The sequence below is a fragment of the Delphinapterus leucas genome, chromosome 5, assembly GCF_059928025.1.
Source record: "Delphinapterus leucas isolate spDelLeu-1000000601 "Yukka" chromosome 5, BTC_Dleu_Yukka2, whole genome shotgun sequence".
Lineage (NCBI taxonomy): Eukaryota > Metazoa > Chordata > Mammalia > Artiodactyla > Monodontidae > Delphinapterus > Delphinapterus leucas.
In genome coordinates, this window is record NC_143133.1 from 31,737,986 (window position 1) to 31,762,925 (window position 24,940).

At 40.3% G+C, this 24,940-nt stretch overlaps 1 protein-coding gene across 3 annotated transcripts in view; it reads right to left on the reverse strand.

Annotated features, from left to right (window-relative positions):
- The window catches only part of SGMS2 (sphingomyelin synthase 2), a 113,323-nt gene that overhangs the window by 61,266 nt on the left and 27,117 nt on the right, over positions 1 to 24,940 (reverse strand). The window contains exon 2 of one of the 3 annotated variants that reach the window (XM_022567092.3): positions 15,262 to 15,385. The gene's annotated coding sequence lies outside the window, so the exon portion shown is untranslated. Of the gene's footprint in view, positions 1 to 1,161; positions 15,386 to 24,940 lie in introns of all 3 variants that reach the window. The other 2 variants (XM_089911592.1, XM_089911591.1) reach the window with 2 other exon arrangements.

Here is a 24,940-nt window from a genome sequence, read left to right on the forward strand (position 1 = left end):
TCAACCACTGAGCCACCAGGGAAGCCCTCTATTCTGTTTTTTTAGAAGTCATAATTGACTTTTAAAAAAATTGATCACCCCAGGGCATCTTCTAAGAAATGTTTAACCCACATGAGGATTTAAGAAAAGGTTCAAGATGCAATATTATTATATAAACACAGGAAGAATAAAAAGAAAGATATTATGTGGGGACAGAAGAGCTGAAGCTATCAAATATCTAATAAGGATTCAGAACTCAATTTGACTTTCGATGCAGAAATTTTATTTTATCTTAAATAGGTAGGATAGAAACTACAGATATAGAAAACTTAAAAAGCTGTTTAATGAAACAGAGCGACCAAACTCAAGATAAGCAATACTCAAAGGTTAAATACATAGCAAATGTTGCGACACTGCTGAAAGCCTGGAAGGTGAGGCAAATGAATGGCGGGCCAACCAGGAGAACTATTTCTGGCCTTCCATTCTGTGTGGAATTCGGCTCTAAGTGCTCAGGAAGGTAAGCTGAAGAGAAGGCTGGCTCCTATCCTCAAGAGGTTTTTGATTAAGTAACTCCCACCCTCCCCCTTCCACCCAGAAGTCACTTAAAAAGACCAATGAGCAATAAAAACAACTTTTACAAATTAGAGAAGAGCCTGAAATAGCATTTGAAGTTTAGTAAAACCAGGTACCTGATAGAAGTAAAAGTAAAAAGAAAATTCAAATAATGAACATAAAAGGGGAGGGTGGGGAGGGAAACATATATATATGTCTTAGAAACTTTAAAAGTCTAGGGTATATAGATGAAAACTGAAAACAAAAATTTTAAAAACTAGAATAGCTTTTTTTTTTTTAAACAGCTTTTTAAAATGCCAAGTTCCACTAATCAGTAATGAATAGAAAATCATTCTATTAGGTTTAGCACTGGTCTATCCTTGGGAGTAAACTATGGTCAGACTGTTTTCTACAGAGTGAAGCAGGTTTAGAAAAACACAGGATGATTAAAAGCACTGTCTCTAAACCTCAACCTCATGCCAAGAGGTAGTCGGGAAACGCTATAAACTGAATGCTCAGTTAGTATCAGGAAGCTAAAAGGTGTAATTCCATATTTAATCTTATTTCCATTAAATGTAATTTTCATTGATGACTCTATATAAATAAAAGTATTTGACTATAAATACTCACTTGAAATTGTTTTTGAAAAAAAAGTTATCAAAAACCTATATTTAAAATAAATTGAAACAAAGTAACAGCCTAGAAGTTTTTCACTTTCTCGTTTTTTGTTTTCGTTTTTTTCTTCTGTAGCTTAATCCGCAGCAATAAAGTTATTAGAAGATTGCGAGCCCGTTTCCAAGGCTTGTACTGAACAAGACGAAAAATGACATTCTGGTTAACATGTTTATATACTTTAGAGGTACTTCTTCAGAACGTCAAAAAGGATGATGGGTTGATGGGGGGTATCTTTAAAGGAAATGAAGGAATTCCATTGGGGGGGGTTATTTGTAGGGTAAATAAAACCTTAGTTATCATCTGGGCTTCAAACCCCCTCCTCTGCTGCCCTGCCAATCACCCCAGGTCCTGTGCATTTTAATCTTCCAACTATCCACCTAACTCTGCTCTCTCTAGCTTAGTTCAGCTCACAAACACCCTTCCTTACAGAGGGCGTGAATTAGTCCAAACATATCAATAGCTACAACAAATTTTTAATGGATTAAATCCATCCACCAAAAAGATACATTAAAATTTTTTTTTAATAAAAAGAAAGCTGATGTAGTACTAGGAGTATCGGGTACTACTAGTATTTTGGACTACTGAATACAAAGTGAAAGTATTAAGAAGAAGTGGATAATAGAGAACAGGTCACTAAGAAGACCTGAAGTTATGAATCTTGCACAAGGAGAAACTGAAGCGCCACAGTCACTGTGGGAAAAGGACTGAGCAAGTACTTAATGCAGCACTCCCTCCCTCTCTGGTTTTGTTCCCAGTCCATTTCCTGCTTTACTGGCTTCCTTAAAGCCCTTAGATGGCTCCCTATGGCCAAAAGTCCATTGCTTATTTTGACTTAAAAAACAACAAAAAACAAACAAAAACAAAACACCTTATAATAGAAAATTTCAAATGTTGTATTGAAAGTAGAGAGAATAGTATACAGCAAACCTCACCAGCTACAATGATCATCATGGGAAATGTATTTCATCTATCCCCTACCCTGGGTTTTTTGGAAAACAATCCCAAACATCATTTCACTTGTAAATATTTCAGTATGCCTCTTCAAGGCTCTCTTTAAAAAAACAAAAACAAAAGCAAAAATAACAGAACACTAATGCCGTTATAGGTAAACAAAATAAACTTTCTTTCCTTAATGACAAATATCTGGTCAGATCACCTTTCCCCAATTATCTTTTTTCCCCAGGCTGCTTCTAAGATGCTGGTGTGTCCTTCTGACGGGTGACACTGCTTACAAGGACCTTCATAATCTGGCCTCTGCCCTCCTTTTCAGGCTCAGTTTGTGAGTCGTTTCTTTTCTTTTTTTCCTTTCCCTAAATCCTGTGTTTCCAGACATAACTGCTTAAGTTCTGTTCCCTTCACATGCAATATCTCCTCTTACCAGGCCTTTCCATATAATTTTTCAGCAGCCCGAACCTCCTCTCGCCCCTACCCTCCTGCTTGCTCACCTGCCTCTCATGCTTCAGGTTCCAGCTTAGATGTCACTTCCTCCAAACAACCTTTCTTGCTACAACTCCTGGACTCAGAAATGAATTGTCAAACACAGCACTCACTGCCCAGAGAGGTTACAAAACCTAGTGTCCCCGTTGAAAGACAAATGCCAATTTATAACTTCCTGCTTGTTAGATAGAAACCAACCTTCCCCTCTGGGGTGCTTTGTGTCTGACATTTTCATGGTACGGTCACCATTTGTTACTTTGCCTTTTGACTATATATTCATGCACAATTATTATACAAACCTCTTATAAATGGTGTTCTAGAGAGGCAAATCAGACATCAGTGCAAAGATTTCAGTAATAAGAAAATCCACAGAATCACATAAACATTATATTTAATAATCATGAAGCTTTCAAATGTGAATTTGATATTTGGCAAATATCTGGGTGTGGTAGCGACAGGGACAAAAGAGCTAGTGGCAAAAGAAGACGCTAACTCTTAAAAAAGCTCAGAATCCTATTGTTACTGGAGCAGATAATCGCTTCATTTTATTCTAAAAGTGGCACCAACTCTAAAAACAAAAATGCACTCATCAAGGACATTAGTGTACTTCAACAGATAACTGGCTAAATAAACAGGCTTTCCCTGCATAGATTTTCACCAAAGTGCAATCAGAAACCTATATTTGAAGATCAACTGTCAGAAAGTTTTCTTGGAAATGTTGGTTGACCACTCTGGTAGCTTTCCCTTATCTACAAAAATAAGGCCATGCCTAATAGCTAGGTAGACGAGAAGATTTCTCTGGGGCTTTCACAAATCTAATTCACACTGTGAAGTCAATTGATTATTGTATTTTTGATGATTCCACCAAAGAGGGTTAAAGAAAGCAAACAAAAATCTCATTTCTCACAGAAAGAAAAGAAGTAGAGTAAGGCACCTTACTGACAAAGAGTGGACTAACCACCAGAGGGCCTAGGTATTTCCTCTTAGTGCTCAGAGCACCACGAGACTGGTCCTGTGGGTGAGACATCGATCCTCTCAAAGGTTTAAAACGTTCTGGCATTTTAATTAGCTTGATGCAGGTAATTTATGCGTAACAGGTCCACATGAGTTTATTAAAACAATGAACAACAAAAGTTCACTCAATAACCATGGCGCCTAAGATATGCCCTTGCTAATACCAGAAAAAAAATAAGTACAGGTCAACCATGTACGGTAACATCTTAGAATCCTAAGATCTGGGTTCTAACCCTGACTCTACTACTTGATGAGAATTAAAGCGATCCCCTTGGTCCTCAGTTTCTTCTGCCTTACCTGTCTCACATTCTCAAATAGGGGACTCTGTTAAATGATTGGCCATTGGCACATTACAATTTTAAAATTGTTAGCTTATGTCTTTATTTCTCAATGTCAGAAGTCATCCTGTCAGAAGAGACCACATGAAAAGGGAAATAAATTCATGGAAGAATCACCCATTAGGTTCCATCCACTATTTGGGCATCTGTATGGAGTAAGAAGACTTTTGTGGGGGGCCTGATGCAGAACCCCTTTCCTACCATGATTGAAGCCAATTAAATAAAATTTTAACAAAGAGCTTCTGACCTCAGGTTAATTAAATAGAGAAGAAATAAGACATTAAAACTGAAGAAAATAATTTCATAAGGTTGAAGTGAAAGGTCCTATCCCATAGAATAAGAAGTGGTTAATTAGATGCAAGGTAAATAGAAAGTTATTGAGTCAGCTCAGGACCAACACCAAAGGGTATAAAAGAATCAAGTACTATTCTTTATTATACCAACTGACCACTATGTGGATGCAGATTCAAAATTAGGAAATAATACAAATTAGTATAAACTATATTTTAAAAGGCCTTTTATGAAATATTAAAAATTAAGAAGTAAAAATGTTCCAAGTAACTGGAAACTGTATATCTTGATTTGAAGAGTTAAACTACCTATTCTACTAGCATTAATGATTAAAGGCAGACAATTTACAGAGTCAAATAAGACTAGATTTCTCTGGTAATTAGGATTAGCAATCCTAGATTAATTTTTTTTTCTGGGTAGCAGACTATTCCACTTTTAATATCACACATCTCTCTCTCACACACACACACATACACACACACGCAGAGGAACAAATAACTTTAGAAAAGCAGCCGATCATGTGTTAGAACTTCATTATTTAAAATAACAAATTCCTACTGCAAACATTTTTGCAACAAATAAAGTTAAGTGAACTCCATCAAAGTTCATCTGAATCATTTGAGGCATTATTTATGGCTTCTTGTGTTCCTGAAAATAAGTTATGTTGGTTCAGTAAGCTTTTATGAATAATGGTTAATACAGTTTTCCATCAAATAGCATAAAGATTCCTGATGAAAGATTGAGAATCTAAATTAATGGGAGGTACAAACTATTACCTATAAAATAAGCTACAAGGATATACTGTACTACAGAGGGACTATAGCCAATGTTTTATAATAACTATAAATGTTGTATAACCTTTAAAAATTGTGAATCACTATATTACACACTTGTAACTTATATAAATTACTGTATACCAATTATCTTCAATAATTAATTATTGAATAATTAATTAATTAATGGGAAAACTCTAGGTTCTTTATAAAACAAGTCAAACTTAAAAGCATTCCCTGGGAATTCCCTGGCGGTCCAGTGGTTAGGACTCCATGCTTCCAATGCAAGGGGCACGGACTCAATCCCTGGTTGGGGAACTAAGATCCCACATGCCGTGCGGAGTGGCCAAAAAAAAAAGAAGTATTTCCCCAAAATTAATATTCTACACTCAGAAAGTTATTCAAGGTATAAGACTCAATATAAAACAATGCTACCTTCAATGCTAAATTCAGTGAATGAAGCACTTTACATTGTGGCTTTAGGGAAAGTGAGAAATTTTAGAGTTAAATGGATTTGTCTAAGTTAAAAGTTAACCTTAAGTCATTTGGCTGCTAATTCGGTAATAAAGAAATCTGTATGGTTATTGAATAAAATGGTGTCAGGTACTAGTGCTACACCATGGACTACTATGTTGAGCTCTTGAGACAACCCTGAGAGGCACTTCTCTAACCCCCTTCTTTCACTTGACTTTACAGTGGATCCCTCCCTGGGATGCATCCCCACCTGATAGAACCAGACTCTACAAATTCAGGAGGAAAAACAGTTCCTAATCTCACAACTCTCTCAGGTCACCGCAGCACTGCCGTGCCACTAAGCCCAGCCCAACGTGCAGCAACATATTCTCAATCCAATCTGCTAATGTTCTGCTTTCCCTTCAAAAAATAAATTCAAGGGAAGTGAGAACTCTTAAAAGATCAGACTGGGATTCAATGCCATGCCTTTCTCCCCTTACCTATGCTCCTCCCATTTCTTTAGTCTAGCCTACGGTTTGTAGTTTGCAGCCTACACAGGGTATCTCCTCTGCTGGGTTAGAAGGTGCAAGGACAGTCCGCGTCTGATTTGTGTCAATGTGGCCACCAGCCAAGGGCCTGGCGTTCAGAGGCACTAGAATGGCTGTGAATGAACGTGTCAGTTCACACACTGAAAGACTCCAGCTCTATCTCACCCGTTTCCAAAATACCACCAGCACCTTTCTTTTTCTAAAGGAGTCAATAATGGATCTGCATAATTATAATTTCCATATGGGATACAAGACCCCCAAATCTCACCCAACTTAAGAGTGCTTTACTTTGGGTGACTGCATTTTTAATTATAATACATCTTATATAAAGAGGGGGATAAAACATCAAGTATAAAAAATAGTAAAGCAAAAACCCATACATGGTTTCAGAATATTACTGATACCCTGGAAGCCCCCAAGCAATCTCCATGATTATATCCTCCTCCCCCTGCATAATCCTGATGTACTTTATCAATATATAAATAATTTTCAAAGTATGTAATGCTGAAAACCCTTGGAGACGTTTCTTAAAAGATGCTGTAATTTCTATAATTGCAGTTCTCAAAATGATAAAAAGAATAGATAAATCCCTGAAAAGTTCTCACCTATTTTTGGGTTTTCCTTCATTCCTACACAATTCTGCCCCCACCCCTTAATTAGGGAGATGCCTGGAGGATGGAGGACGTGATTACACTTCCCCAGAGCTTATGATACCAGGCATTGGAGCTTCTCCAACATCAACATGTTAATACGTACAACCACCTTACAGAGTAGGTACCATTACCACCTCCATGTGAGGCATGAGGAAGTGAAACCCAGAAATCCAGCAAGTGGTCAAAGGTGGGATTTGAACCCAGGCAATCTTAGCCACTCTGCTAGGTTTTCTGAAATCTTGGTCTACTTTAACAATCTGGAATGTGCTTTTTATTCCCCCCTCCCACCCCAAGAGCAATGGATTTCCTTCCCCATGAGTCCTTCTGGGGAGAGATTACACCTTTTTCTCCTCCATGTTTCCTTCCCACAGTTACCATGCAGATAACAGTCTGTGTTTGCCCTGAGAGATGACTTCCTTCCAGATATTAGCTGGCCCTACAATTTAACACACAGCTACTATAGCTCTGGGTCATCTGATGCCTTCGGTGCCTGTGTGAATGTTTATCTACCTCCCCAGTGACTTACAAGAAGGGCATTTCCTGGAAATCTTGCAGATGGACATTTCACTGTGGTGACATGTTTAGAGTGTCTGAATCACTCCTGTTGCCTAGTAACCTGTTTGTGTTTGGCAGGAGGAAAGTGACTCAGGCACAGGTACAGTCAGATGCAGGACAGATATTTATTCGGTGCGAACTCCTCCCAGCACTAGACGGTGGGTTTCATGCTTAACCTTGACACTGTTCTTTTCCATGTCACTGGGAGCAGAGGCTCCTTCAATTCTTTTCAAGTCAGGGAATTCAAATGCCACTATGCTGTGCACAGAATCTACAGATCTCTTGTAGCTGAAATACAGGCTACATTATTTTTTCTATTGCGTTCTGAAGAAGAGCTTTAACACAAAAAGCAATTACAGGATTCTTACATATAAAAGTGAATTGGAATTATAGGCTGTCATGGAAGTTACTTGCCATCCCTATAAGAATTAATTCTCTCATGAATTCATAGTTTATATATTCCTGAACAGCCCTGAGTCACTAATTCTGACCTCACAGTCAAAGAAGGAATTTTTTTCAGTCAACCAGAGGGTTGACTCATTTGGTGGGCCATATTTCAGGCCAGAAAAAGTATTACACCTTTACATATACCTGTCTTTTTACCTGAATTGATACCATAATACAAGTAGCTTCAGAATTGAAGGGGTTCACCCTCAAACACCACTGTGAATATAAATAAATGTCAGGGCTTCCCTAGTGGTGCAGTGGTTAAAAATCTGCCTGTCAATGCAGGGGACACAGGTTCGAGCCCTGGTCTGGGAAGATCCCACATGCCGCGGAGCGACTAAGCCCGTGTGCCACAACTACTGAGCCTACGCTCTAGAGCCCGCGAGCTACAACTACTGAAGCCTGTGCGCCTAGAGCCCGTGCTCCGCAACAAGAGAAGCCACCGCAATGAGAAGCCCGTGCACTGCAAGGAAGAGTAGCCCCCGCTCACCGCAACTAGAGAAAGCCCGCATGCAGCAACGAAGACCCAACGCAGCCAAAAATAAGTAAATAAATAAATGTCACTGGCAGCCTAAGGTCACCTTGCTGAGTTTTGTCTTTAAACATAAAGTAGCACGCATGCCTAGGTCACTCTAGAAGCCAAAAATCTAGAATAAAACACTCTGGGTTTGCATCGTATGTAATTTCTTCCACCAGTTACTACTAGTTCCCTAAGATTTTATGGATTTACCATTCTTACTAATCATTTCTATGCATTAAATATTCAAAGGGGGAAAGTGGTTTTAAAAAAGCCACACACATGTACACATACTAGATACTATGTTGCTTTTTTGTCTGGTCCTTTCCAGCCATGTGAGCTATGGACACAGAAAGTAAGATTGTAAGCATGTGCCTAAATGTTACCTCTAATCTTAGTGGGAAAGTCCTGAATCCTAAATTTATTTAATGCTAATGGACTGAAGGGGACAAATATAATTTAGAAAGTTTTCTTCTTCCCTTCATCAAATAATATTCATCCTAAACAGGGGTTTCAGTATGCCTGATATCTTCAAGTACTATTAAAAGTATAATGAATAATAGATGTTTTATTTTGTTCTTGACAAAGGGGTGTATAAGTTTACTTAGCAAAGATTTTCATCTTAAATATATGTTAAAACTTCATCTTCTCCAAAACATTTTCTTTTTGAAAGGTATTTTTAGGGAAAAATTTGTTTCCATGTCTAAAAATTTCTTGAAGTCCACCAGACAAATTCCATAGCAGATTTAAGAAATGGGTACTCTCATGATCTACAACTGGATAACTGCAGGTTACAATTACTGCTGGCAAGCAACATGCGGGGTGAATCGCTCTCCAAAGTATCGTTAAGTCCTTAACCATGTGTAAGCAGATTCTCCCAATTTGGGGTTCAGAGCTCACGAGTGGACCTGCTGCAGCCCTATGAGATGTTTAGGCTCATGCATATAACTGGGGATACAGAGCTTCGTTCTTCAGATTCCCAAAATGCAGTTTAGACTTGGGAAACGAAACTACCAGCAGAAAGCTTAGTATTTAAGCTCATGAAGTTGTTGCTGACTACCTGCTTAATGCGAGCTTCAGTAACAAAAGAATGTTCGTTCCCATGCTATAACTGAAGAATTCGGATAATTAATGGGAGTAGAGCTTCATCTATGACACCACCACAGTTTATTGCATTTGTGTACTCCGAAAGCTAAATTGCTAATTTTTTGTTGTTGTTGTTGGCTGTGTTGGGTCTTTGTTGCTGCGCATGGGCTTTCTCTAGTTGTGGCGAGCGGGGGCTACTTTTCGTTGCAGTGCGCAGGCTTCTCATTGAGGTGGCTCCTCTTGTTGTGGAGCACGGGCTCCAGGCACACGGGCTTCAATGGTTGTGGCGCGCGGGCTCAGTAGTTTGGCTCACGGGCTCTAGAGCACAGGCTCAATAGTTGTAGCGCATGGTGGGCTTAGTTGCTCCGCGGCATGTGGGATCTTCTTAGACCAGGGCTCGAACCTGTGTCCCCTGCATTGGCAGGCGGATTCTTAACCACTGCACCACCAGGGAAGTCCCTAAATTGCTAATTCTGCCTCATCTTTCAAAACCTTATTTAACCTTCATTTAGGTATTTGAATGTCTGCTATCTGAGTGCCTGTTATGACCAAGTAAACCAGACAAACCTAGTCCCTGCCCTCACACAGCTTGTGTCTAGTTGGGGAAACAAATAACTACAACACGAGGAGATAAATGTTTGGATAGTAAAATTAAGATGCTACAGGGGAACACATGCCCCTCAGTTCAGGAAAGTCAGGGAAGGCTTCCTGGAAGAAGGACTTTTCAATTCAGATCTGAAGGATGAAGAAAAGTCAGGCAAGGTACAGGTGGGGTTATTTAAGGCAGAAGGAATAGCACGAGCAAAGGCCTTAAGGAGCAAAGCAGAATGTGGTTTGTGTGTATGGGAACAAAAGGAAAGTCAGCTTGGCTGAAATGCGGAAAGGTTGGCTTATGAAGAGGTTGGTAAGGCCTTGTTATGATACTTGGATTTTGCCTCCAGGATAATGGGATCAAGGAGCGTTTTGTGTTTTGGAAGGATCCCACATATGATTTCCGACACTTAGAAACTAAGAAGATGAACATTTCTTACTCTCAGCAGAAAATTACCAGATCATCCCTATACCCAAGGATAAATGTATAAGGGTCTTCGAAGAACCAATTTTCTGTAGCACCAGTGAGATGCTACCATGAGACCCAGGAAAGCAGAGTGGCTAAGAGCTCAGCCTATAGAGAAAGATGACCTAAATTAAAATTCTAGTCCTACCATGTTCTGGCCAGCCAATCACTTAACTTTGGGCAAATTGCTTAAACCCTTTCTGTCTCAAACTGGAGTTAATAATAGCTACCTCACAAAGTTAAATGAGGTTCTATATGTAAAACACTAACAACAATGGCTGTCACAATGTCATTCAATCTTGGTTATTATCAACAAAAATACACCCGTCAACCGTAAGCATGAAGAACCACTGCTCTGGACTACATGTAGTATTTTTAAACCATACAAACACTTCTCTTCAGAAGCCATCTAATTTCTTTTTTAAAAGGCAGCTTAGGGCTTCCCTGGTGGCGCAGTGGTTGAGAGTCCGCCTGCCGATGCAGGGGACATGAGTTCATGCCCTGGTCTGGGAAGATCCCACATGCCGCGGAGCGGCTGCGCCTATGAGCCATGGTCGCTGAGCCTGCGTGTTGCGAGCCTGTGCTCCGCAACGGGAGAGACCACAACAGTGAGAGGCCCATGTACGGAAAAAAAAAAAAAAAAAAAAAAAAGCAGCTTAAAGAAATAAATCTTTATGTTTAACACTTTTATCAGTTTTCCATTTGAAAAATTTAAAACGGGATGCTAATATAATACAATTATGCAAAAATAAGCTTTACTTCAATCTTTAGACCTTATGTCCTATTTGGACAAAGATCTGATATGCTAAGTGATGTTTCCAGAACTATTGGTTTGCAGTTAAGCTTTAAAATCAGAGCATACTTAGAAATCAGTCTGTCTAGCTAAAATTCTGTGGCTATGAATCCAGAAGAATATGAATAAATTCATTTACCTAATAATCAAATTATAGAAAATTAAAGCAAGAAGTTGTTCCCTGCGGCATGTGGGATCTTCCCGGACCGGAGCACGAACCTGTGTCCGCTGCATCGGCAGGCGGACTCTCAACCACTGCACCACCAGGGAAAGCCCCAAATCAAGAAGTTTTTAAGCCTAAGTATAGACACTGGGAAGACCGAAGAATCAATTGTGGATTCACCACTCAACATAAAACTCTCCAATATGGGACTTCCCTGGTGGCACAGTGGTCAAGAATCTGCCTGCCAATGCAGGGGACATGGGTCCAATCCCTGGTCCGGGAAGATCTCATATGCCACAAAGCAACTAAGCCCGTGCGCCACGACTACTGAGCCCGCGCACTCTAGGGCCCACGAGCCACAACTACTGAGTCCACGTGCTGCAACTACTGAAGCCCGCATGCCTAGAGCCCGTGCTCTGCAACAAGAGAAGCCACTGCAATGAGAAGCCTGCGCACCACAACGAAGAGTGGCTGCCGCTCACCACAACTAGAAAGCCTGCGCACAGCAACAAAGATCCATCGCAGCCAAAAATAAATAAATAAATTTATATTAAAAAAAAAAAAACTCTCCAATATCCAGCCGCCGTCTTGTTGCCTCCACTTGTTAGATGTAAATCACAGTTAGAACTCTGAAGCACATTTTACAATAGAACACAGACTACAAGTCAAGATACAATGTCAAAGGTCAATTAATTGCATGCTAAAAATATGTGTCGCTCACCACTAATACCAATATAGACAGAGAGAATATTAAAGTCTTGGCAAGCTGACTGGGTCAGGGTCCCCAAGACCACTCCCGGTTTGATGATTTACTAGGAGGACTCAAAGGACCCAGTATACAGTTGTACTCATGGCTATTTTTACAGCAGAGGGATACAAAGCAAATCAGCAAAGGAAAAAGGTACATGGGGTAAAGTCCAGAGGAGACCAGAGCAAGCTTCCAAGAGTCCTTTCCCAGTGGAATCACACAGGTGGTGCTTAATTTCCCCAAGAAGTTGTGACAACACCTGTGAAATATCGTCTCCCAGAGAAGCTCATTAGTGACTCTGTGTCTGGGGTTTTTATTAGGGCTGGTCACATAGGAGCCTTCTGCTAGACATGTACCTAAATTCTACATTCCCGGAATGCAAGCAGGCATTCAACAGAAACCATACTGTTTGCACAAACAGTCCAGGCACAGTGAGCCATTCTTACCAGGAAATGGTGGGAACCCTCCTCAAATCTAAGTTACCAGGTACCACCAGTCAAGGGCCAACCTTGCAAGTGGGTGTTTCTAAGGAGCGCAGTCTCAGACCTGCTGTGTTAACTCATTTTTGTACACTGCTCTATTTCAATTAGCTACCATACAGGAGGACCAAACTACAGGAGAAAGGTCTTACTCTTAGCAGGTCACCTAGGTACATCAAGAGCCTAAGAAGCACTTTTACCCTGTATATTTTCAGGATTTAAAATGCAGCATTTTTAACGTGGACATTGTCTTAACTTACATAGTAGAAGAGCTAAGATGGCCTTCAGTGTCCTTTTTTTTTGCATAATAAAAAGAGCTGAATTCTAGTCCTGTTTACTTTTCTGGGCACTTTCTTCTTAAAAATGCCATTGAAAATTCTGAATGAATAGTATTCCTACACTGAAACTGTGAGAAACCATTTAACTTATCAGATTGGTGAAAAATCCCGACCCAAATGACAGCTAGTCTCACAAGTTTCTAGCAGGGAGTGAGAATAAGATAAATCCCCTCTGGGAGGCAATCTGACAAGACAGCTATCAAAATTATACACATCCTTTATGACTGGCAATTCTACTTTGCAAATTTATACACATATAATTGTGTACATGCAGAATAACCTACACACAAAGTTATTTATTGCAGCATTGTTTAAGAGCAAGGATTGGCTACAACCCAAATGTGCATCAATAGGTCACTATTTAAATTGTGGTACATCCATACAATGGACCACTCTGTGACTGTTGAGAGAAGAAAAAAAAAAGAATGAGGACGCTCTCTTTGTACTGATTTGTTAAACCCTCCTACATATATCAGGAGAAAAAAATACATTGTTCAAAAGTATAGTTTGCTATCTTTTACTTTATGAAGGGGGCAAATATGAATTCATATTTGTGCACAGAGATACTCTGGAAGGCTGCATTAGGCACTGATAGCTGAGGCTGGGAGGGGGTGGTGGAGGCAGAATTTGGGCAGAATCTGTGAACCTGAAAAACATGAAGTAAAATGCTATCCTTGAAAAGTAATCCTTCTTTTCTAAGCCTAGGTCACAACACCCTGGCACCTGATTTTTGTTTATTGTTTTAACAAGCTTCTCTATTTTGCAGTGATTAAACTAGAGCATTAAGATTGCTTTATCTTATTTTCCAAATCAGGTTCCAACTCTCTCCTTTTCATCTGTGCCTGTCTGCCATCTAGAAGGAGCTTTTCCCAGGACACCTGAGAGCGAGTCAAGTTATCTGCGCCTCCCTTCTCCCATCGGCTTGCTGAGGATATTTGGGGGCTTTTCTTATTTATTTATTTATGGCTGGGTTGGGTCTCTGTTGCTGCGCACAGGCTTTTCTCTAGTTGCGGCGGGCGGGGGCTACTCTTTGTTGCGGTGCACGGGCTTCTCATTGTGGTGGCTTCTCTTGTTGCGGAGCACGAGCTCTAGGCGCGCGGGCTTCAGTAGTTGTGGCTCACAGGCTTAGGTGCTCTGCGGTATGTGGGATCTTCCCAGACCAGGGCTCAAACCCGCGTCCTCTGCATTGGCAGGCGGATTCTCAACCACTGTGCCACCATGGAAGCCCTATTTGGGAGCTTTTTAAAAGCTCCACGAAAGCAGGAATTTTGCTTTGTTCACTGCCTCATTCGCAACACTGAAATGAGCGCCTGGCCCACAGAAATTGTTCAGTAAGTATCTGTTGAATACATGAATTCTTTTCTTTACCCAGCTTCCATGGGACAGACACTATCAGACAAAGGGAGAGATATCACTGCGGTCAAATATTCAGAAATAGCTGTCATTCCTAGTATTGGCCCATATGGGCATTCTAATCCTAGCAACATTCTTAGAATTATTTTGAATTTTACAGAAGACAAACAAATACGCCTATGGAATGCTGTGCTGAACAGTGACTCTTAAATATTCCTAAAAATTTATTTTTAATTAACTTGGGATTACATGGCCCTGGGGTCCATCTTTGGGCTGAAGACTTTTTAGGCAAACACCACATTAACTAGTAATGATGAAGAAGAATGGCTATCATAAGAGCCAACTGAGCCCCGCTCCTAAGGTGCCCTATCTATAGAGAAGAAAAAGAAAATCTTGTGCATTAAAAATGCAACTCCTATTTATATTTTCAAGAGTAAAGTTATCCTAGGAACTAAATTCAAATTAGTTTAGACAGTGAGTTGAGTTGCACAATGTCAATCATGAACGCGAAAACTTCCTTCCTCCTCAGTGGGCAGAGAATGGGTATAACTACCACATCTCTTTGACCTTAGTTTAAAAAGCACAGAAACAGAATAACTTTGCTAGTAATCATTTCAGTAATGTTGTTGAACAGGTGCACAGCTGACCAATGTTTCTTTGAAGATTTTTAGTGCCACTAATTTTTCTTAATGCACAGTTGAGGCAGTTACTGAGTGCCGTATTTTGGCAGTCACACAAAGAGGTTGGGAAGTTTTGGTGTCACCTCTATTTCTCTTGCTGTCACTTAAGACAACAATCCAACAAGTAAGGAAACATCCACTCACCTGAAACAGCTTGAAATCTAAGACTCTCTTGAGGATAAAATAGAAATTCTCAGAGTTAAGGCATTTTCCAAATGTCTTAACTAGAAAAGAGAAGATAGCCGAGAAGTTGCAGGACAACTGGTAGGCAACCAACCTTCAGCGGACGCAAATCACACTTACGATCTAGCACCAGGAAGCACCCAACCTACTGTTTGCAGATGGCAGCACAGCAAATCCCACCGTGGTCCCTGGTCCTCGAAGCAGTGAACACATTCAGTCTCGTAGCAGATCCTTTCTGCGAAGAGTGGGGGAGGGGGGCAGGGGATGATAGCTCTAAAAGGCAGAGAAAGTGAGAGTTATTAAATAAGAATGATGCTTTGTTATGTTTTGCTGGTTTTCTGGGGGTGAGGGTGAAATGATGAGTTCTATGATACTGCCCTCCCTGCAGGAGTCATGGGAGAACACTGGCTCTAACAGGTACCAGAATTTCTGGGGGAGAAAAGCAACTTGGCCATGCATTCCACCAACATTAATTTAATATCTGACAGACCTGTTCAGAGGTGGAACAAGGAAGGTAGGTGGATTCCCATCATGATGCTCACAAGCAGATAAAAGAAGCCTGTGATAAATGCCACTGAGAGAAGTCAGTCAGAATCAGAGCGAGGCTGGCGCGGCTGATTTAGAGCAAGTGGTTAGGGAGTGAGGGGATGCTATTTGAGTTAAGACTTAATAATAATGCGGGCTGGGATATGGAAGAAGGGCATTGCAGGTCAAAGAAGCAGCTGGTTCAAAGGCCCTGAGGCAGGAATGAGCCAGGCAGGTTGAGAGAATGGAAAGGCAATGGAGCATTGAAACTCAGGAATAGAGAAGTGCAGCGGAGACAGAGGCCAGAGGCCAGGTCACCGAGGGCTTTGCAGAGCAGGTGAGGAACTGCCAATACACAGGCAAACTCAGTGTCACCGAAACCCAGGCTGCTGTGTGGTGCATAATCTGTCATGTTCAAACAAAATGGTGGAGGATTCCCTTCGAAATACACACAACTGCTGTGATATTTTAATGGGTTTTTAAATAGACTTTATTTTTTAGAGGAGTTTTAGATTCACGGTGAAATTGAGCAGAAAGTGCAGAGATTTTCCATACTTCCCCACACATGCATAGCCTCCTCCATCATCAACGTCCCCCATGGAGTGGGTGGTACATATGTTACCATCAATGAGCCTACATGGGCTCATCATAATCACCCAGAGTCCACAGTTTACAGCAACGTTCACCCTTGCTGGCATACATTCTACGGGTTTGGACATGGGTATAATGACGTGTATCTACTATTAAAGTATCAGAGTAGCTTCGCTGCCCTAAAACTCCGCTACGCTCCACCTATTCATCTCTCCCTCCTCTCTTTCAATGGATTTTAAGTAGCTGAAATTTGACTGGTGGGTGGAAGTAAAATGTATACCATTTTCCAGAAGTTTACAATTCATAGAACCACCATATGAATATCCTAAGAGTATAGACTGAGATACACACACAGACACACACACACACACACACACACGATATTTGGTACTTGACGTATATATACCTTTTAAATGCTTAACAAATTTCATTAAAATGTATGTTTAACAATTACAGGGCATATACATACATATCCACAACCAGAAACTGATTTTCAACTGAGATCCCACTTTCACCAAAAATACTCAACTGTTGGAAGAGACTCAAGAACGAATGTGTCACTCCTAGTTATATACCCAAGAAAAATGAAAGCCCTAGTCCACACAAAAACTTGTGCACAAATGTTCATTCTGCATTATTCATAACAGCCAAAAATGGAAACAATCCAAACGTCCATCAGCTGATAAATGGATGAACAAAATGTGGTGTATCCATATCATAAAATATTATTTGGCAATAAAAAGGAATGAAGGAGTGATATATGCTAGAACATGGATGAACCTTGACAACATTAAATAAAAGAAGCCAGTTACAAAAGATCACATATTGCATGATTCCATTTATTTGAAGTGTGCAGAAGAGGCAAATCCATACCTTGGAGAGAAGTAGGTATGGAGAAAGTAGATGAGAATTGCCAAGGGCTGGAGGCAGAAGAGAATTGGTAGTGAATATCAATGTGTATGGGGTTTCTAGTGGCGCAGTGGTGGCGCAGTGGGCTTCCCTGGTGGCGCAGTGGTTAAGAATCCACCTGCCAATGCAGGGGACACGGGTTCGAGCCCTGGTCCGGGAAGATCCCACATGCCGTGGAGCAACTAAGCCCGCGCACCACAACTACTGAGCCCGCGCTCTAGAGCCCACGAGCCACAACTACTGAGCCTGTGAGCCACAGCTACTGAAGCCCACACACCTAGAGCCCGTGCTCCACAACAAGATAAGCCACCACAATGAGAAGCCCGGGCACCGCAAAGAAGAGTAGCCCCCGCTCACCGCAACTAGAGAAAGCCCACGTGCAGCAACAAAGACCCAACGCAGCCAAAAATAAGTAAATCTTTTTAAAAAGTGTGTATGGGGTTTCTTTTGGGGATGATATAAATGTTCTAAAATTAGATAGTGTGATGGTGCCCAACTCTGTGAATACACTAAAAATCACTGAATTGTACTCTTTAAAAGAGTGAATTTTATGGTATGAATTACATCTCAATAAAGTTGTTATAAAAATTAAAGAACAAGGGAATTCCCTGGCAGTCCAGTGGTTAGGACTTGGTGCTTTCATTGCCGGGGCCCAGGTTCGATTGCTAGCTGGGGAACTAACATCCTGCCAGCCGCTCGGCGTGGCCAAAACTAAAAAGTAAAAGTAAAAAATGTAACTATATCTGAAATGCCGGGTAGAGATGAATAGACTTCAACTGGTCAACAATGCTACGTTCCAATAAGGCCCATAATAGGAAGCAACTTAGTTTACATTGCAGACACCATACAATACTCTCAGTGGGCCATGTCCACTCCTTTGAAAAGACCGCCCCACCCTCAGAGAATGTCTTTCTCATTTCACTTGGGACCTCGTTCCAGCTATGACCTCTCTCTTGACTTCACCCACCACTGCCATTAACCTGACCCTACTTCCAGCCACCAGTGTTTCCCCTGGATTGCCTTAATCTTCTCCCGCTCCAGATTTTCCACAGGAAAATCTGATCTTTCTAAAAATTTACTCTCACTTGAAACCCTTCAGAGGTTCCCCATATTTAAGCCATTTCTGGAACACTGAGGTACTATTAGAAGAAATTAATGTATATTCATATTCAATCAGGTAGTACATGTGCCTCTTAATATTAAAGGTGCCTAAAAATATGGCCTCAAAGTATCCCCAAACCATGCCTGTCCCTGCCTGTAGGGACACTGGTTGTACTGTTAACACCCACCAATAATCTCATGGGCTAATCTTTGCATCTGCCAACTTGAGCTACTCTATCAAAAGGATCAATTCAATTGCCTATTTATAAGGTCAAGAGTCAAGTTAGCTTAGATAAATACCTGATAAGGTAAGAACTGGGCTAAGAAAGAGATTTCTCAAGAAGACACACATCCCGAAGGTCCAATGCTTTTCATGTACCTACACACAGCGGTATGTAGAAACAAGCCCAGAGTGTCAAGTTGGGAGAAGCTGAAACTTAAAGTAGCTCATAAAACAGGGCAACAGTTTATTTCTTAGGTAGCAGGGGAAAGTCAAATTAAAGAAGAGCAGGTAGTGGTTCCTGGGCCATAACTTAAGTCTGTGGACATTTATAATTGTTTCTAACATGGTATTAATGACACTGATAACATCATCAGCTTACAGTTTTTTTCATCTAGTCAAACTCAAAATGCGTGCTCTTGTTGAAAAGGAGATGGGTAAAGCGGGTGAATGTTAGACTGCAAATTCATGCTCACTACTCCAGACACTCTGTACACATCCTGAAGTAGTTAAGAGAAGACCCGTTTAAAAGAGTGTCATGGAAGTTCATTTATTTTAATTTGAAGTATATATACCATGCATCACTTCAGAAAGGAATAAAGTAAATGATACAGCTAAGAAGTGAAATACTCCTGTAAAAGGAGTAACATAGGATCAGAAAGCCAGGTAAATAGAGACCAGGGGTTCTTTTTTTTTGGCGGTACGCGGGCCTCTCACTGTTGTGGCCTCTCCCGTTGCGGAGCACAGGCTCCGGACGCGCAGGCTCAGCGGCCATGTCTCACGGGCCTAGCCGCTCCGCGGCATGTGGGATCTTCCCGGACCGGGGCACGAACCCGTGTCCCCTGCATCGGCAGGCGGACTCTCAACCACTGTGCCACCAGGGAAGCCCAGGGGTTCTTGATCACAAGATGCAGTGGGAGGAGTGCGGGTGTGTTTCCTGTGACTGAATATTGTCTCACCCACTCCCAGTAAGGAATCGCCACACTCAGCACCTCTGGGACTCCAGACATGATACATAACCTCCCTGTGCCTCAGTTTCCTCATCTATAAATAGGGATAACAATAGCACTAACTTCATAGGGTCCTTAAGAGGGGTGAAGGAGTTAATATTTATAAAGACCTTAGAAACAGCACCTGGAATATAGTATGCATTATTCATATTTGTTAACTAACTAAAATAGAAAGGAAAGAACAGGGGGAATTAAGTCTTACAACCCGACAAAAACTGGGATACATATTTGGCTCTCAGTTCCTTTGCAGCTAGAGCAAAAAAGAGAAGAGACAAAATTTTCCAAACTCAGAGTATGAGTATCTCCATATCTGCACGTATTAGGAGGATGGGGAATGGGGAACCATGTTTGTTCCCTAGGGGAAAAAAAGCTTTTCTTGACACTTAGCTCTAACATGCTCACTGTGTACAGACACAAGAGGCAGTGAGCAACAGCACAGATCAGGGAGACCACGTCACATGTTAGCTTTTCATCATGACCCTCAATAAATTCCGAAGCATGGCTCTCTAGAGTTTCTTTGGTAGGAAGCCAACGCAATGCAATACAAATAAGCAGCTCTGATGGTCTGGCTCATTTCAGGGACACAACTGCACCAGAAATCCATCCTTTACTTCCATATCCCTCAGCCATGCATCTGATAAGAGCTGAAGAGAAGACAGTTCCAAATTTGTGGAACAAATTCTCTACCATCAGGAGATGGCCAAGATACAGCCACATAAAAACACTAAGTAACCTGATGCATTGAAAGTGACTTTCCACAGAAGACTCTGTTTTTAAGTCTAATGGACTTGAGAGTCACCATCTGGCCAAAGAACAGCCATAATATCTCAGGGGATTGAACAGCTCAAAGAATATTCCTATTTGTCACAGTCATCTCAGGCTCTGCCTAACAGTTAAACGTGGAGCATTTCCAAATTACAAAAGCCATTGTGCTGGAGGCACATTTTATTGTAAGTTGGAAAATAGATTAATTTTTATTTTAAAGACTAGTTATTAGAGAGCAAACCTTAGCTAGCAAAGGACCTTTGTTCCTTCAGATATTCCCCTGCTGTACATGGAAGACATGACACAGCTGAACTCCCACGCTATTCCACAAACCCTGTGAATTAGCTGATGTTCCAGTGGTTTGTCAGCTTTTTTCATTCCATCAGGCAAAGTGTGTTGTTCTTAGGACTGATTATTTAAGAATGTTTCTTCAGATTGAAATAGTGTTCCATTTTAAAGTTGTTAATCAACTGTAGCAATGTATTTTCATTTTAATTCTTGGGGAGTATTACTAAAGCCACCCAAAGAAAGCAGAAATAGATGAATTCATTTGCAGTTTACAGGCACTAAACATAGCACTTGGCAAGGAAGAAGAACCGAGGGTGGCATGTATAATAAATCCCCGTGCATCTTTGGACAAACATCACTTCCTTGAAAAGAAGCCTTTTCTTGACTCTTCCAGATTGGATTAGGGTCCCCTTTACCTGCTTCCACATCGCTCTACACTTTTTCTCCACCATAACTGTTTGCTAATTGTAACTAACTAGTCAACTACTGGTAAAGGTTTACTGGCTCTTTTCTGTCAGACTGTAAACCCCATGAGGGAAGGGACCACATCTGTCAGGTTTATCTTGTTCCTGGCACATAGTTGATATTATTTGTTCACTGAGTAACCCCCGCTTTATAAGTTAGCCAGCTGTGTTCCTGAAGACTCCCATGTAAGCCCCTTGCGAGTAAGACAATGAAGTCCTTGAAGTAATCTGATAAAGGGGGGAGGAAGGGAGGAAAGCATTACATATCGTGAAACCCACAAGTTTGATGCCTTGAAAATTTTCAGAAGCAGAGTCCTTAGATGTACACATGGCAGGTATGAGTGAGAGAGGGAGGGAGAAACGGGGGGGGGAGGGAGGACGGACTAATTTAGGCGGGGGCTTTAAGAGTAAAACTGTACGATGAGAACTCAAATAGTGTTTTCTAATTATAGACTCAAATTTGAAATGTCTTGAAAGGTCACTCTGTACTTCTCTCTGCCTAATACAAGCAGCATTCAAACATCCCAGAAATAGGAGCCCTTTTTTTTTTTTTTTTTAAAGCCCAGAGAGAAAAAGTTGAACAGATTTAAAAAGCCCTGTGTCTCTCAGCCTCTACAGTTTTTCTGTTAGGTCTTCCATGAAGAGACAATTGTCAATCTAGTTCTTTCCTTCAGGACACAAAGTTGTTGTTACATTCGAATTCCTCAACTCTTTAGAGTAAAAGTCACAAGAAACAGTACCACATAGTATCATAACAGTGAAACTTCAATAATTACTTAATTTTAAGAAATGCTTTCAGACCTACTGCAACCAAAGAAAACAATATTTTTATACTTTAACACTGAAAGTGAGAAGGTGTTTTAAACTTACTGGTGAGCAAAGAAACCCAAATCAAAATATTTGTGTTAAAAAAACCCACAAAATTATCAAGCTGCTCTCTAGGACTACTGTAAAATACATTTCTTATATTTTACAAACACCCTAAGAATGTGAACAAGATTTAACTCTGAGCCTCTGACATTATTAATAACAGTGAAAAACTGGAAATAACTAAGTATCCAACAACAGTGGGTTGCTTAAATAAATTGTGATGGATGAATGCAACAGAATACTGAAATACTTCTCTACCATGTTGAGTGGGGAGTGACAAGAGGTTCATGATATATCCATGAGTGCAAAACAGTGATATATGTATGACCCTATTTATCTTGTTTTTTAAAAGTTGTACATGGGAATTCCCTGGCAGTCCAGTGGTTAGGATTCTGTGCTTCCATTGCAGGGGGCATGGGTTCGATCCCTGGTCGGGGAACTAAGATGCCACATGCCGGGCGGCACTGCAAAAAAAAAGTTGCACTCATAAATGTAAATGTTGGAAAGATCACGCAAAATTTTAACAGGTGATAGATTATAGATGACTTAAGGTTTCCCTTTGCGTATCAAGGTTCAAAATTTTCTAAAATAAACATAAGTTGTTACTATAATTTAAAAGTTAAAGAGAAAAGGTGAGTCTTAAACTCCCAAAATAAATTTCCAAATATCAGCTATTATATTAACAGTCTCTTAAAGAAGTTTAGTATTATGATAAGCACAGAGTCTGTTTAACATCACGTACTAAGGATAAAAATAATAAACCTCATTTTTCATTTTGGTAACTATGTGTGGGGTAGGCAAATAAAAACATTCTGTCTCGGAAACTTAAAAAGTTTTCTTTTTAGCAAGATGCCATTTGTGGTAACATGCCACCAGGTAGCAAAGAGATCAGCCCCTCTAGTTAAATATAGCATAATTATATAGTTCATAAAATTAAAGTAAAATGTACATATTTGCTGTGATTACTACTCTTGCTCAAATAAAAGGCTGTCTTTGAAAATAAAAATGAAACTAGAAGTAAAAATGAAACCAGACATGGATAAATATGAATTAAGACAGAAACAAACTGTGGGGTGTGGGGGGAGGGCGGCAGTGGAGGGGGTATTATTAGAAGGAGGCTGCCAGACAGAGAGAATTCACCTCTGGTCAGGGAGAAAGGACTTTTGTGGGGAGGCAGAGTAACTCCTCAGGATACAGAAGCATTATAATCAAAACCGCAAGGATTCTGTAGTATAGGTACCTGAGTAGATTAACAGAATGAACAGACTAGCTACACCTGAGTAATTCAGCCAGCACTAAACTTGCGCTAGCTCTCCAGCTCTTGCTTGGGAAGTCTCCTTTAGATTCCCAAGTTTCTTGCTTCTGTAATCCATTTCCTCTAGTTCTTATTTTTCTCTCTCTTAATCTTTTGTTGTCCTTGCTCTTAACGTTTCTAAGAGATTGATTACTCCAGCCTCCTCACTAGTTATCAGCAGTTTGCTTCTCTTGTTTTAGAAAATGAATAATTTGTACTTCCTTTAACTCTTATAAAGTTTACCTGGTCTACCTGTGTATCATGACCCATCACAGACATCCTCACCCAACAGGTTTCCAACATTCCTTCTAAGCAATATCAAAGCAAAATACATACTGGCATATTTACATAATCCTCTGTTTCACAAAGCAATGTCTTTCAAGATCTTCTTTTTAAGTCTTGGAGGAAAGATGATGTTCAGAGAACAAAATGTTGAGTCAAGAAAGTAAACTCTCAGGACCACGAAGAGTTATTTGGTGTCCAAATAAAAGAACAATTAAAATACCAGGAATAACTGGAAAGGGGGAAGAAGAAAGAAGTGAAATGAGGGGCACACTAGCAGAAGGTTTTGCAACTGAACCTTGAGCAAAATAAAGGAAAATGAAGCAACGCATCCAAAGCCCAGGGATGATGAACATATTTTGAGGGCAGGGGCCAGTGGTGAGAATCAAGATGTAAACCAGAGCTCCTGCTGGTAGAACCTACTGGTAGAAACCAGGCTCTAACGGGCTGTCATAAAAATGGATAGTGATGCTGACCAAGTAAATAAATCAGCTGTGTACTTTTACATTGAGCTTCTAAGTCATGCATGGTCAGAGGCTATATCTCAGAGTACACGAAGGAAAAGTCTGAGTAAACATTATGAATGTCATTATTAATGACCATCCTACCCTCTCTCTTGCTATTGAAATCAACCCATGGGCTTTGAATACTTTGGACACCACCTTGATTTCAGAGAAGAGAGGATGAGGTTTAGCGCATTGAGAAAGAAACTCTGAGGTCCTCCCTAACCTCCCTGAAGTGTCTAAAGCTTGCTCTAGAGAAAAGTAAAGAATAATTCCTATTCACCCTTACGGAAAGGTTTACAGACAGTAAATAATCCCAATGTTGGATCACATTTCTAAACAAACAAACAAACAAAAATATGTCAAGGAAACGCAAGCATGCGTATTCTCCCCACTGAGAATACACACATTCATTTTTCACTTTTTCATGGTACTTTAAACTGTAATAATGTATTAGGTGGTGAGTCACTCTCTAATTGAGAGCAGTGGGAAATATGATGAAAACAAGAAAGGAAAGAGGCTTCCTGAGGGACAGAGCATGAGCAAAGAATACTTTATTACAGTCAGGAGACCTGGTTTTAACCTGGATTCTGACATTGCTAAGTGTGATCTTTAAAAGTCACTTTAACAGATCCAGCATACAGAAAATCAAGTTGAACTCAACAACACAATCAATCCACTGGATCTAACTGACATCTCTAGACTACTTCCTCTTGTAACAGCAGAACACACATTCTTCTCAAACTCACATGAACATTCACCAAGAGAGACCACATTCTGGGCCATAAAACACACCTTAATAAATTTAAAAGGACAGAAATTATACAATGTCTCCTTTCAGATCAAAATGGAATTAAACTAGAAATCAATAATGAAAGATAGCTGGAAAATCTCCAAATACTTGGAAATTAAATAACACATTTCTAATTAACACATGAGCCAATAAAGAGATCCCAAGGGAAAATTTTAAAGTATTTTGAACTAAATAAAAATGAAAATATAACAT